Source organism: Oncorhynchus clarkii, chromosome 12 (assembly GCF_045791955.1).
Source record: "Oncorhynchus clarkii lewisi isolate Uvic-CL-2024 chromosome 12, UVic_Ocla_1.0, whole genome shotgun sequence".
NCBI lineage: Eukaryota > Metazoa > Chordata > Actinopteri > Salmoniformes > Salmonidae > Oncorhynchus > Oncorhynchus clarkii.
The window spans coordinates 20079536-20095782 of record NC_092158.1 but is presented as its reverse complement, the minus strand read 5'-3'; the positions used below and the strand labels follow the sequence as shown (position 1 = coordinate 20095782).

The 16247-nt window shown below is 44.3% G+C and overlaps 1 pseudogene; it reads left to right on the top strand.

Annotated features, from left to right (window-relative positions):
• The first annotated feature begins 10879 nt into the window (after positions 1-10879).
• Positions 10880-15559, top strand: LOC139422395 (probetacellulin-like; annotated as a pseudogene).
• Positions 15560-16247: the final 688 nt, after the last annotated feature.

Here is a 16247-nt window from a genome sequence, read left to right as displayed (position 1 = left end):
TCGGCACAGTTTCAGTAAGTTTTCAGATCTGATTTGCTCATTTTTTTGTCCTTGGGGTTCTCTATGGTGCAATAGGTCAGAGTGTGACTAGGGGGTGTTCTAGTCAAGAATTTCTATGTTGTTTTGTTTTGGTTTAGTGCTATGTGCGCTACAAACTGCACGTTCGTTTATTCTTTGTTGTTTATTGAAGGTTCACTTTAATAAATATGTGGAACTCTACTCGCCTTGGTCCGCTCATTATGTATACGACGAATGTGACAGAATATCCCACCACTACAGGACCAAGCATCGTACCATGGAGGTAAAGGAGAGCTGGACATGGGAGGAAATAATGGGTGGATGCGAGACCCTTCCTTGGCGGTAGTCGCCAAGGAGTATAGGAGGACAGCGACGACGCAGTTATTTGTCGGGTGGCACAAGGAGCTGTCGGCTGAGCTGAGGAGAGAGCCAGAGACCGTCTGGGAGTCGGTGGAGCAGTTTAGGGAAGGATATCGGAGAGAGGTGTTGGCTAGGAGTATGCTGCAGCGCAGGCTTCCCCAGCCCGGTACGTCCTGTGTCGGCTCCCCGTACTCGCCCTGAAAAGTGTGTCATCAGTCCGGTGAAACCTGTGCTGGCTCCACGCACCAGGCCTTCAGTGTGCTTCCTCAGCCTGGTATGTCCTGTGCCGGCTCCCCGCACTCGCCCTGAAGAGCGTGTCATCAGTCCGGTGAAACCTGTGCTGGCTCCACGCACCAGGCCTTCAGTGTGCTTCCTCAGCCTGGTATGTCCTGTGCCGGCTCCCCGCACTCGCCCTGAAGAGCGTGTCATCAGTCCGGTGAAACCTGTGCCAGCTCCACGCACCAGGCCTCCAGTGCGCTTCCCCAGCCCGGTACGTCCTGTGCCGGCTCCCCGCACTCGCCCTGAAGAGCGTGTTATCAGTCCGGTGCAACCTGTGCCAGCTCCACGCACCAGGCCTCCAGTGCGCCTACCCAGTCCGGTACATCCTGTGCCGGATCCTAGCACTCGCCCTGAAGAGCGTGTTATCAGTCCGGTGCAACCTGTGCCAGCTCCACGCACCAGGCCTCCAGTACGCCTCCCCAGCCCGGTACGTCCTGTGCCGGCTCCCCGCACTCGTCCACCAGTGCGTGTACAGTCCGGAGTCTCCAACGATGGTCTACAGCCCAGAACCTCCAGCGACAGTTCACAGTCCAGAGCCTCCAGTGAAGGTCCACGGTCCGGAGACTCCAGTGACGGTCTACAGCTCGGAACCTCCAGCGATGGTTCACAGTCCAGAGATTCCAGCAACGGTTCACAGTCCAGAGCTTCCAGCGATGGTCAATGGTCCGGAGTTTCAAGTGACGGTCAATGGTCCGGAGCTTCAAGTGACGGTCAACGGTCTGGAGCTTTCAGTGACGGTCAACGGTCTGGAGCTTTCAGTGACGGTCAATGGTCTGGAGCTTCAAGTGACGGTCAACGGTCCGGAGCTTTCAGTGACGGTCAACGGTCTGGAGCTTCAAGTGACGGTCAACGGCTTGGAGCCTCCAGTGATGGTCAACGGTCCGGGAGCCTCCAGTTACCGTCAACGGTCTGGAGCTTCCAGTGACGGTCCACGGCCCGGAGCCTCCAGTGACGGTCCAGATTTCCCCTGCGCCGGTGCCCAGACCAGGCACGGCGTCCAGTCCCGCTCCATGGCCGGAGCCTTCCTCTGCTCCGGTGCCCAGTCCAGGCACGGCGTCCAGTCCCGCTCTATGGCCGGAGCCTTCCTCTGTGCCGGTGCCCAGTCCAGGCACGGCGTCCAGTCCCGCTCTATGGCCGGAGCCTTCCTCTGTGCCGGTGCCCAGTCGATGCACGCCGTCCAGTCCCGCTCCATGGCCGGAGCCTTCCTCTGCGCCGGCGCTCAGTCCAGGCATGGCGTCCAGTCCTGCTCCATGGACGGAGCCTTCCTCTGCGCCGGTGCCCAGTCCAGGCACGGCGTCCAGTCCTGCTCCATGGCCGGAGCCTTCCTCTGCTCCGATGCTCAGTCCGGGCATGGCGTTCAGCCCGGCTTCAGGGACAGATACCTGGTCTGAGCGTGGGCTACGTCCCGCACTGGAGCCGCTGGTTTAGTGCTATGTTCACTACGAACTGCACGTTTGTTTATTCTTTGTTGTTTTTTGAAGGTTCACTTTAATAAATACAGTGCCTTGCGAAAGTATTCGGCCCCCTTGAACTTTGCGACCTTTTACCACATTTCAGGCTTCAAACATAAAGATATAAAACTGTATTTTTTTGTGAAGAATCAACAACATGTTGGACACAATCATGAAGTGGAACGACATTTATTGGATATTTCAAACTTTTTTAACAAATCAAAAACTGAAAAATTGGGCGTGCAAAATTATTCAGCCCCTTTACTTTCAGTGCAGCAAACTCTCTCCAGAAGTTCAGTGAGGATCTCTGAATGATCCAATGTTGACCTAAATGACTAATGATGATAAATACAATCTACCTGTGTGTAATCAAGTCTCCGTATAAATGCACCTGCACTGTGATAGTCTCAGAGGTCCGTTAAAAGCGCAGAGAGCATCATGAAGAACAAGGAACACACCAGGCAGGTCCGAGATACTGTTGTGAAGAAGTTTAAAGCCGTATTTGGATACAAAAAGATTTCCCAAGCTTTGAACATCCCAAGGAGCACTGTGCAAGCGATAATATTGAAATGGAAGGAGTATCAGACCACTGCAAATCTACCAAGACCTGGCCGTCCCTCTAAACTTTCAGCTCAGACAAGGAGAAGACTGATCAGAGATGCAGCCAAGAGGCCCATGATCACTCTGGATGAACTGCAGAGATCTACAGCTGAGGTGGGAGACTCTGTCCATAGGACAACAATCAGTCGTATATTGCACAAATCTGGCCTTTATGGAAGAGTGGCAAGAAGAAAGCCATTTCTTAAAGATATCCATAAAAAGTGTCGGTTAAAGTTTTCCACAAGCCACCTGGGAGACACACCAAACATGTGGAAGAAGGTGCTCTGGTCAGATGAAACCAAAATGTAACTTTTTGGCAACAATGCAAAACGTTATGTTTGGCGTAAAAGCAACACAGCTGAACACACCATCCCCACTGTCAAACATGGTGGTGGCAGCATCATGGTTTGGGCCTGATTTTCTTCAGCAGGGACAGGGAAGATGGTTTATTTGATGGGAAGATGGATGGAGCCAAATACAGGACCATTCTGGAAGAAAACCTGATGGAGTCTGCAAAAGACCTGAGACTGGGACGGAGATTTGTCTTCCAACAAGACAATGATCCAAAACATAAAGCAAAATCTACAATGGAATGGTTCAAAAATAAACATATCCAGGTGTTAGAAGGGCCAAGTCAAAGTCCAGACCTGAATCCAATCGAGAATCTGTGGAAAGAACTGAAAACTGCTGTTCACAAATGCTCTCCATCCAACCTCACTGAGCTTGAGCTGTTTTGCAAGGAGGAATGGGAAAAAATGTCAGTCTCTCGATGTGCAAAACTGATAGAGACATATCCCAAGCGACTTACAGCTGTAATCGCAGCAAAAGGTGGCGCTACAAAGTATTAACTTAAGGGGGCTGAATAATTTTGCACGCCCAATTTTTCAGTTTTTGATTTGTTAAAAAAGTTTGAAATATCCAATAAATGTCGTTCCACTTCATGATTGTGTCCCACTTGTTGTTGATTCTTCACAAAAAAATACAGTTTTATATCTTTATGTCTGAAGCCTGAAATGTGGCAAAAGGTCACAAAGTTCAAGGGGGCCGAATACTTTAGCAAGGCACTGTATGTCCCACCCTATGGGACTCCAAATCACGGCCAGATGTGATACAGCCTGGATACAGAATTGGCCCAGCGTCATCCTGGTTTGGCCGCGGTAGACCATCATTGTAAATAAGAATTTGTTCTTAACTGACTTGCCTAGTTAAATAAAGGTTACATTTAAAATATGTATATATGATTTAGTTTCAGTTTTAGTGTTAGGGATTGAGAGAAGCATGGTTGGTAGGCTAGGGGTATTTATGTGTTATATGGTTTTTGTGTTCCAGAGTTATACCTAGTTGCCATCAGGAGACAAAAATGTCCTGACCACTCTGGGACCTGTGGTGCCACCTCTGTGTAGTTATCAAATCAAAGTTTATTGGTCGCATACACAGGTTTGCAGATGTTATTGCAGGCCTGCGAAATACTTGTATTTCTAGCTCAGTGCAGTAATACCTAGCAATAAAAAACATTACACACATAATCCAGAAGAATAAAATACAAAGTTATATATGAGGATGAGCCATGACTAGAATACAGTATGTAAACAGTATTTAAAGTGACCAGTGTTTAATGACTCTATGTACATAGGGCAGCAGTCTCAAGTTGCAGGGCAAAGTACTGGGTGGCAGCCGGCTAGAATGGTGACTAAGTTTCAGGGCAGGGTACTGGGCGAAGGCTGGCTAGTGGTGACTATTTAACAGTCTGTTGGCCTGGAGATAGAAGCTGTTTCTCAGTCTCTCTTAATTTATGTTCCAGGTGGTGATACAGCCCGACAGGAGGCTCTCAGTGGTGCATCTGTAGAAGTTTGTGATGGTCTCAGAGGGCCTATGCCAAATTTATTATCCTGAGGTTGAAGAAGCGCTATTGCGCCTTCTTCACCATGCTGTCTGTGTGAAGGGACCATTTCAGGTTGTCAGTGATGTGCACGCCAAGGAACTTGTCGATGTGGATGGGGACGTTCTCTCTCTGCTGTCTCCTGTAGTCCACGATCAGCTCCTTTGTTTTGTTGACGTTGAGGGAGAGGTTATTTTCCTGGCACCACTCCACCGGGGCTCTCACTTGCTCCCTGTAGTCTCATTGTTGTTGGTAATCAGGCCTACTACTGTTGTGTCGTCAGCAAAAGTAATGATTTCAAATCAAATTCTATTTGTCACATGCGCCAAATACAACAGTGAAATGCTTACTTACAACCCTTAACTTACGATGCAGTTTTAAGAAAATACCTCAAAAAAAGTAAGAGATAACAAATTATTAAAGAGCAGCAGTACATTACAAAAGTGGGACTATATACAGGGAGTACCGGTGTACCGGGGCACCGGTGTTGAGGTAATTGAGGAAATATGTACATGTAGGTAGAGTTATTAAAGTGGCTATGCATAGATAATAACAGAGAGCAGCAATAGCGTTCCCGGGGGGTAGCCATTTTATTAGTCTGGGTAGTCATTTGATTAGCTGTTCAGGAGTCTTAGAGGCTATATAGGAGCCTCTTGGACCTAGACGTGGTGCTCCGGTACCGCTTGCTGTGCGGTAGCAGAGAGAACAGTCTAGGACTAGGGTGGCTGGAGTCTTTGAACATTTTTAGGGCCTGACACCGCCTGGTATATAGGTCCTGGATGTCAGGAAGCTTGGCCCCGGTGATGTACTGTGCCGTACGCACTACCCTCTGCAGTGCCTTTTTTAAAACATTTATTTAACTAGGCAAGTCAGTTAAGAACAATTCTTATTTTCAATGACGGCCTAGGAACAGTGGGTTAACTGCCTTGTTCAGGGGCAGAACGACAGATTTTTACCTAATCAGCTCAAGGATTTGACCTTGCAACCTTTCGGTTACTAGTCCAACACTCTAACCACTAGGCTACCTGCTGCCTTGCAGTTGGAGGCCGAGCAGTTGCCATACCAGTCAGTGACCCTTCAGGATGCTCTCAATGGTGCAGCTGTAAGACCTTTTGAGGACCCATTCCAAATCTTTTCAGTCTCCTGAGGGGGAATAGGTTTTGTCGTGCCCTCTTCATGACTGTCTTGGTGTGCATGGACCATGTTAGTTTATTGGTGATGTGGACGCCAAGGAACTTGGAGCTCTCAACCTGCTCCACTACAGCCCTACCGATGGGAGCGTGCTCAGTCCTCCTTTTCCTGTAGTTCATAATCATCTCCTTTGTCTTGATGATGTTTGTGGGAGAGGATGTTGTCTTGCACCACACGGTCAGGTCTCTGACCTCTCTATAGGCTGTCTCATCATTGTCGGTGATCAGGTCTACCTACCACTGTTGTGTCATCAGCAAACTGAATGATGGTGTTGGAGTTGTGCCTGGCCATGCAGTCATGAGTGAACAGGGAGTACAGGAGGGGACTGAGCACACACCACTGGGGGCCCACGTGTTGATGATCAGCGTGGCGGATGTGTTGTTACCTACCCTTACCACCTGTGGGCGGCCCGTCATGAAGTCCAGGATGCAGTTGCAGAGGGAGGTGTTTTGTCCCAGGCCCTTAACTTAGCGATGAGCTTTGAGGGCACTATGGTGTTGAACGCTGAGCTGTAGTCAATTAATTGTATTCTCACATAGGTGTTCCTTTTGTCCAAGTGTGAAAGGGCAGTGTGGAGTGCAATAGAGATTGCATCATCTGTGGATCTGTTGGTGCGGTATGCAAATTGGAGTGGGTCTAGGGTTTATGGGATAATTGTGTTGATTTGAGCCATGACTAGCCTTTCAATGCATTTCATGGCTACAGACGTGAGTGCTACAGGTCGGTAGTCATTTAGGCAGGTTACCTTAGTGTTCTTGGGCACAGGGACTATGGTGGTATGCTTGAAACATGTTGGTATTACAGACTCAGACAGGGAGAGGTTGAAAATGTCAGTGAAGACACTTGTCAGTCAGCACATGTTTGGACTAGACCTCCTGGTAATCCGTCTGGCCCTGCGGCCTTGTGACAAAGGAGATGACTATGGACTACAGGAAAAGGAGGACAAGAGCACGCCCCCATTCTCATTGGTAGGGCTGCAGTGGAGCAGGTTGAGAGCTTCAAGTTCCTTGGCGTCCACATCACCAACAAACTAACATGGTCCAAGCACACCAAGACAGTTTAAAGGTCTTATTCACATCAGCTTACTTGCCTCGAAGCGAGTGTAACAGTATAGACTTGACGTCCGTCCCTTCGCCCCGACCTGGGCACGAACCAGGGACGCTCTGCACACAGACAACAGTCACCCTCAAAGCATCGTTACCCATCGCTCCACAAAATATGCAGCCCTTGCAGAGCAAGGGGATCCACTACTTCAAGGTCTTAGAGCGAGTGACGTCACCGATTGAAACGCTACCTGCGCGCACCATCGCTAACTAGCTAGCCATTTCGCATCGGCTACACTAGCATAGAAGTTATTTCGCTCGTCTGGTAAGTTCGTGTCACTGGGCAGCTCTCGGCTGTGCTTCCCTTTGTAGTCTGTAATAGTTTGCAGGCTTTGCCACATCCGACGAGTGTCAGAGACGGTTTAATAGGATTTAATCTTAGTTCTGTATTGACGCTTTGCCTGTTTGATGGTTCGTCGGAGGGAATAGCAGGATTTCTTATAAGCTTCCAGGTTAGAGTCCTGCTCCTTGAAAGCAGCAGCTCTACAATTTAGCTCAGTGCGAGTGTTGCCTGTAAACCATGGCTTCTGGTTGGGGTATGTACGTACAGTCACTGTGGGGACAACGTCCTCCGTGCACTCCTCAATGCCATCAGAAGAATCCCGGAACATATTCCAGTCTGTGCCAGCAAAACAGTCCTGTAACTTAGCATCTGCTTCATCTGACCACTTTTTTACAGACCAAGTCACTGGTGCTTCCTGCCTTAATTTTTGCTTGTAAGCAGGAATCAGGAGGATATAATTATGGTCAGATTTGTCAAATGGGGAGTGAGGGAGAGCTTTGTACGTGTCTCTGTGTGTGGAGTACAGGTGGTCTAGAATTTTTGTCCCTCTGGTTGCATATTTGACATGCTGATAGAAATGAAGTAAAACTGATTAACGTTTCCCTGCATTAAAGTCCCCAGGCACTAGGAGCGCCGCCTCTGGATGAGCAATTTCCTGTTTGCTTATGGCGGTATGCAGCTCATTGAGTGTGTTTTTTTTAACGCCAGCATCAGTCTGTGGTGGTATGTTGTCGTGGAAATTCAGTACTGAGAGAGATTTGGTCATTTTCTTCAAACAATTATCTTTATTTAATATTGAATAATTATTGCAATAAAGAGGCTGCTGTTCTGTCCTGCCGATAGAGTGTATAACCCGCCAGCTGTATGTTTTTAATGTCGTTGTTAATCTTGATCCTACTTGAGACGCAGACGTCTCAACTAGGCACCTGGAAATGCAAATGCGCTACGCTACATGCTAAATGTACTCATTAAAACTCAAACGTTCATTAAAATACACATGCAGGGTATTGAATTAAAGCTACGCTCGTTGTGAATCTAGCCAACAAGTCAGATTTTTAAAATGCTTTTCGGCAAAAGCATGAGAAGCTATTATCTGATAGCATGCAACACCCCAATATACCTGAAGGGGACGTAAACAAAAGAATTAGCGTAGCCGGCGCTACACAAAAACGCAGAAATAAAATATAAAACATTCATTACCTTTGATGATATTCTTTGTTGGCACTCCTATATGTTCCATAAACATCACAAATTTGTATTTTTCCCGATTAAATCCGTCCATGTATGCCCAAAATATCCATTTGTATAGCCTGTCTGGTTCAGGAAAAAAGCTCTCTTCCAACACGCAACGTAATTTTAAAAAATTATATAAGTTGCCTATATTCTTTGACAAAACACTTCAACCTACTTTTGTAACCCAACTTTAGGTATTTGTAAACGTTAATAAGCGATCAAATTGATCACTGGGCGATCTGTATTCAATAGCAGCTACTCAAGAAAACAATGTCCATTTTTCAATCTTCCAAAATCGATTGTTGTAGGCTGGATGGAATGACGGATCTATTGGTCATGTCTCAAAGGATTTTTGTCAATGAAAATGTTTTTGGCGACATCGTGTGGAAGCTGTAGGAATTGCATCCGTGTCCATATTTAATTTGGTGTCCTTTAAACAATACATGAAAGTGGCGCATGGATACTTTTTTCAGCTTTCAGTGACCAGTTTTTCTTGCGCTTTTCGATGAAACACACGCTCTGTTATAGTCACAGCCGTGATTTAACCAGTTTTAGAAACTTCAGAGTGTTTTCTATCCACACATACTAATCATATGCATATACTATATTCCTGGCATGAGTAGCAGGACACTGAAATGTTGCGCGATTTTTAACAGAATGTTCGAAAAAGGAGGGGGTAGAATGAACAGGGATCTGGGTCTGGTCGGGTGTCTGTATTATATCCCTCCCATCCGACTCATTAAAGAAGAACTCTTCATCCAGTTTGAGGTGAGCAATCGCAGTTCTGATGTCCAGAAGCTATTTTCGGTCGTAAGTGACTGTAGCAGCCACATTATGTACAAAACAAGTTACGAACAAAGCAAAAAAAAAAAAATATCCTGGTTGGTTAAGAGCCGATAAGACGGCAGCCTTCCCCTCCGGCGCCGTCACAATTAAAAAAAATACAAATAAAAGGTGCATGGCCAAGCAATCATATCAGAGAGTACAGGAGGGGCTGAGCATGCCCCCGTGATGAGGATCAGTGTGGTGGAGGTGTTGTTGCCTACCTTCACAACTTGGGGTCGGCCTGACAGGATGTCCAGGACACAGTTGCATAGGGCGGTGTTCAGACCCAGGGCCCTGAGCTTAGTGATGAGCTTGGAGGACACTATAGTGATGAAGGCTGAGTTGTAGTCGATGAACAGCATTTTTACATAGGTATTTCTCTTGTCCAGGTGGGATAGGGCAGTGCAATGGCTATTGCGTCCGTGGATCTCTTGGGTGTCAGGTAAGGTGGAGGTGATATGGTCCTTAACTAGCCTCTCAAAGCTCTTCATGATGCAGTGCTTTGAGAGCGATAGTCATTTACTTCAGTTACCTTCGCTTTCCTGGGTAGAGAAACAATTGTGTATATCTTGAAGCAAGTGGGGACAACAGACTGGGATATGGAGAGATTGAATTTGTCCGTAAACACTTCAGCCAGCTGGTCTGCACATGTTTACGGACATATTGGCAGGGTTACATATATCAAACATATATCAAGGAACCACCTGGAATTGTACCTTCGAGGGATGACTCTACCCCTGCATATGATTTCCAATTATTGCCTGGCCTTGCAGCATTGATGTCCATAGACTACCTATACTTGAGTTAATATTTTAGCAGAGGGCTCATTGTGCACTGAGTAGGCCTCAATAGAGAGTAGTCTGAAGGTGAGAAATGAAAGAGCACACAGGTAGACCTGGCCAGACTCGCATCACCTCTTCCTCCTGGGGAATAGTGAGGCATGCTTGCCAATGAACACAAACCAACTCTCTGGTCACAGCTCTAGACTGGCCCATGGTCTCATTAGCCTGCACCGTCTGCCGTTTACCAACAGTTCAGAGTAGAGGTCACTAAAATGTGCTGATGCAGGTAAAACTATGTATATTTTAGTGAAATCCATATTTGCTATATTTGTATATGCAAATATCATGGGATGATCCTTGAAATATTCTTTAATTGTTTAAATTTTTGTTTACAGGCCAACTCTGTAACAATGTGAATGATGTTCAAATGATGTTCTGAAGGAGATTAATCTTCTGTCATATGTTAGAATAATATTAAGAACTTATTGCATTAGGCTATGTGCACATCTATGGATTACACATTTAATAGCCTAGTAGCCATTTTCCAGTTTAAGCTGCATGCCATAATAAACTGCAATGGTCAAGTGCACTCACACATACATAGATGGGTGTGGCAGCAATGGGTTCAGATTCCATTTCACCCATTCAAACCTCTAGACTGCGCAATCTCTAGCCTACTGTAGTTCACAAGTGCGCGATTTTGCTGGACTACATTAGTTGGGACGCAGAGTGTCCTACTAAGAAGATATTTTGGTGAACTTTTAAGAGGATTGGATAAAATGAACTCAATGTGCGCTTAAAACTATATTTATCCACCTGGAAAAGTACATAACTTGCCCACGGACATGGCAAAGGCATACAGTCTGTATGTAGGAATGGTAACAGGTAAGAGACACCGTTCTATGATTAAGTTGAACTCTTCAGCCTCACTTTATTTACTCCAGCATTTCCCAAACTTGGTCCCGGGGACCCCAATGGGTGCACATTTTGGTATTTGCCCTAGTACTACACAACTGATTCAAATAATCAAAGCTTGATGATAGTTGATTATTTGAATCAGCTGTGTAGTGCTCAGGCAAAAAACTCAAACGTGTACCCCTTGGGGTCCCGGGAACCTAGTTTGGGAAACGCTGATTTACTCACTGTATCTAAATAGAATTGCATATAGACTGGTTATTAACTGAATTAGTACTGTTTGATTAACAAATAACATTGTATTTAATTTTATATGAATATATTTCAGGTATTATTAACATGTTCTTTCTTAACTTTACTAGTTTTCCTTTATTCAAAATATTCTGTACGTATAATAGGCCTACTGTAATGTTAAAATTGGATAGGAGGCCTGTGTGGGCTTACAGTTTCATTGCAATTGGGTACATGGCTCAGGTCTCTGTTGGCCTCTTTTCACCAGAAGAGACAATACAAACCATTTATATTATATTTATTTGTGCAACTCAGTGAAGTAGAAAGTTGTATGGTTTTTATAACAAAATATATGCCAACAAAAATGAATGGACTTGTAATGAATACTCAGGGAAAAAATGTGTAGATTCACGCGCGGCAGGAATCGTGGTTACAGGCAGGCAATGGTCAAAGACAGGTAGGCAGTCAAAAAGCAAACAATACCTCACAATCATACAAACAGAAAGAACTGAACTAAATAGGGAGCTGATGAGACCAGGTGAGAAATGAACACAGGTGAAATCAATGAACAAAAATGAAAGACAGGGCTACGTTCCAGAACACAAAGAAACAGGGCTACGTTCCAGAACACAAAGACAGGGCTACGTTCCAGAACACAAAGAAAAAGATCACAAGGTTGACAAAGAAAAGAAAAGCAGAACCTTACAGGACTGCCCAATTTTGAAATGATTTCCCCTGTCTAGCTACTTTGATTAATCTATCTGTGCTTTAAAGGAGTCTGCAACACTGACTTTAGATGCTGGAGTGTAGTGTACTGTTAACTTAATACTCCTATGTACCTGCCTATACTGTGATTGATAGCAACAATTAGCATGCATGCTGGTGTCAGATGATCAGCAAATGATCCACCACCCCATAACCCTCTCTCTATTTACAAATAGAGTTCCCCAAACACATGCCAAGATCACCCAAACCAATAGAATAGACTATTAATAACCACATCTGTTGTTTTTATAGATCACTTATCCCATTCACCACATTTGTATCATGGCTGGGTGTTGTTTTGAATATTATGAAAAACTGACAGTGTTGTTGGATTGAATGCAAAGACTATCTTTAGAAAGGTTATCATGGTGTTCGAAATCCCAGACATCCAAAGCCTGAGCTAGGAGGTATTACTGTCAAATCGTCAATCACATTTAGCTCCATAATCTATTGCACTGCTCTGTGCTTTTCCTTTCAGATTCTAAAACCAATGTTGGTGGAATTGTAAGGATTTGACTTGATGTTTGTGCATTGTGTGACCAGCTCTGTTTGTTTTCTGGTCATAGCTTTGGCCCTGTGTAAATACTCTCTGGCTGAATGGAATACAACTGAGCAGCTGGTGAACAACACTGTGTCCCTCCATCACCAAGGCAACACAAACAACTTCAAAGGTAGATTTTTTCCCCCCAGAGAAACATAAATTTATGGAGGGATACTCATGTCATAAAAGTTTGTTTTAAGATTTTTTAATCATCTGACATGCACGTGTTAACATTTGTGTCATTTTGACTTTAGAATTAGCCAGGTTTAGAAGAAACCTGTTGGATTAGAAAAGTAATGTGTTTGTGACGTTTGTAAAAAGTCCTTCAAAAACATTCTTATACTATTCTTATATGTATTCGTGCTCTGTTGTTAATTTGAAGGCCATGCGTCAGGAGTACGTCATTCACAGTCATTCATTCAAACAGTTGGAATATCAAATGCTTCTCAATCTCCACCCGGCCCTGAAGTAACAGGAGGTGGTGTCACCTACCAGCCCCAAAAGAGACCGTAGTGCACATTAAAGCCTTCTTGCCACCAGTGACCATGCAGTCATTACCTCCCCTGTGAGTGTTATTGTGAAGTGTACCACCAGCTTGTTATGTGCCCTGGGTTAGGTTCCTCTGATGCAATTTAGACGTGCCTTTTATGGACGTCAGTCTGACATCATGTGTCAGTTGAAGCCACCTTAGTTGAGGCCTCCACTGTTCAGGAGTTGTCAGTTGCTGTTTGGTGACAACCCTCACACCTAAAAGGGCTAATCAACTACTGATCATACTATTGTATTTACCCACATGGAGTAGAAGAGTGATGCAGTGATGTGCATTTTATTACGGTGAAGTAGTTCCTGGTTCCCTCTGCCATATACCTCTTATGTTCTGTTGATCAAACAGCAGCAGCATTTCCCAGCTGCTCACTTATCCCGGTGAAGTATAGTGGGATCACTGGCTGCACATACAGCTATTTAACTAAATACCTCGATCAATTTACACCTGATGCTAGTTTGTAACCAGTTTGGCTACTATTCAATATGGGTCATTTTAATTTTAAAGGCGTGCTCTAATGTTTCACACTACAATTGGGGCTTTCTCCCTCTCTGTGATGGGAACGAAGCCTCATTATTATTTTACCGGCCCAAGTTCGCCATGACTCACTGGATGGGAAAAGAGGAGTATCTAATACAACTCTAGGTATCCCTTCTCTTTACTAACAGTGGCCAAATCATTTATGTTTGAATGTTATGTTTGTGTATTTCTACACAACAACCAAATTTGGCTGAGAAGGTTGTTTTTTTTACTCACTTTTCTTTTACTCTGACAGTATTTCATTACATATAATTGACACATTATTATCCCACACCAGTCCTGTCCTCGTGGTGACAGTTCAGTTTCTAGTCCTTCCTCAGATCATATTGCCAGGAGCTTATTTATATGACAGGTGATACTGGCCACCCTGAGTCGGATTACTAAGGGAAAACCGGAGCTTCTCACTTCAAACTCATATCTTATTCTACATCACCTTTGCAACTATGGCAAAATAGTTACTCTATAATCCCCCTTTCCCCCATATTTTTCTATTTACACTCTCCATAGACTCAATAGAAACTGCAACTCAAGCCAAAAAGAGCGGCCATTTCACCAAATGTCCAAAGGAGTTAAGGCAATACTGTATCCATGGGTCGTGCCGCTTTGTAAAGGAACAGAATACTCCTTCATGCAGGTAAATCATCTCACCCAACCCGATCTTTACTGTGGGCCCCAATACTTTATCTGTATATATCCATGGCAGAAGGTCTCAAGCCAAGGACATGCTACATACTCAACAATCTCTGCCGTAAAAATGTATTAAAAAACATCTTTGTGTGTCTATTTTGATAATTGTAGCAGAATTATTACACATCATTATTACAAGTATGAAGTTCAAGTTCCTAATAAAAGTAAAACACTTTTAAAAAACACTTTAAGACAAATCACTTGTTGATCCTAATGATTGTACTAACCTTGTTCACTGTGACCCCCGGATTATACTTAAATCAAAACAACAAGGCAGATAAATGATTGGTTTAACATGGTCTTACTGCATTTCATCAAGCCTCACAAGCATCATAGAATCACAATCAGCAAGACAAGCTCATTTGGGACAGCTAGTTTTGGAACAGCTAGAATAGCAGATCTGATAGCTCAGCATCTGCTTGTTAACTCATAGCCCATGCACTTCAAGTTACTTCTTTGTTTTTCTTTTGGCAACAAGAGATAGAACCAATAAACAAACTTGTTGTGCATATTTTTTATCACAGTGGGTGTATGGTATATTTGCTCTGTTTTAGATGCGAGAGAGGGTACATTGGGTCCAGGTGTGAGTATGTTGATCTGGCCTCGCGTCTAGGTGACAAGAGGCAGATCATCGTAGTCTGTGTGATAGCAGTATTGGTCTTCCTCATACTGCTCATCTCATCCATCTGCATCTGTGTACAGTGAGTAAAATACACATTCTTAAAGCATCAAACAGCCAGATTTACTTTATGTTGTAACCTTCCATGTGTGTGTGTGTGTGTTTGAATTTTTGTGTGTTTGTGTGTTTGTGAGAGTGTCATACTAACCCTGGGATGGGATGTAAGGAATCTATGTGTGTCCCGTGAATGGAAAATAAATGTAACGCTTGTGGCCACGTTATCTTTGGTTTTCATCGGGTTGTATGTACTGTATCTGCCCTGCTCTCCCTTCTCATTTTTACCCAAAAGTGAGACAAGAGTGCTAAGCGTCAGTTTAACAAAAGAGTCTTCTGTGCTCAAAAATACATTAGATGCTTAACCTCTGTGATACTGGGAGAATGTATTGGTGAATAACTCAAGTGAGATTCAACACCGATGATACCATACTCACATGAATGATATTTATTCTAACGATGCATTTTAAAATCACAAATCTACTTTCTAATGTTATTTTTCTGTCTCAGTCAACATAAACTTTGCAGACGGAAGAGAAGGAAAGAGGAGACGAAGAATGGAACAGAGAAGCTCAATATGATTATGATGATGAACACAAATGGAATGCATGTTGCTTCATCAGATTCACATAGAAACCTCAGACACCAATGCAGTATGACTAGGTATGTACTATATGTATGTACAGAGGTATTTGACATTTTTCTGACTTATGACCTTTGCCATTGTGTCAATACACACAGCCTGTTCTAACTACAGTGGTATTGTAAAATACAATGGAAAAACAGACTAGTCCTCTTTTGTTGCTGCTGGAAGGTGATATTCCCCAGTTGGATCAAGCCAAGCATCCCATTATATTTCTGCACATCTGAAGAAAGGCCCTGAATGGGAGTAAAACCTAGTGCTTGGCACTGCCTAAGCCAATCTTTGAACACATTGATATATATATCAGACAGCCTACATAGCCCATTTTCTGTGTTGGCCAGGCTGGTTGCATGGTGTCTTACTGTCTGAATTTGACTGTAACCGTCAGATCAAAGCAGAGGTGCAGCAGGTCCCTCAGCCTGCCTGGCTTTCTCTAAAAAAAGGGATCACGAAAACAGACAGACCTAACAAGACTCAAGGCATTATGATGGATGTGGCACTGTTAAGGTAGTGTTCAGAGGCTGGATATGACCGGGGATGTGCGATCATTTTAAACATGGGCTATCTCCCTTTCACTGCTTATTTGGTGGCTATTCAAAAGCTGCTCTAATTGTGTGGTAAAAACAAATTTCATTTGTATAGTAACAGCCGTTGCTTCTATCTTCCAGCGACGGGGACTATAAATGGTATTCTCCTGCCGGACG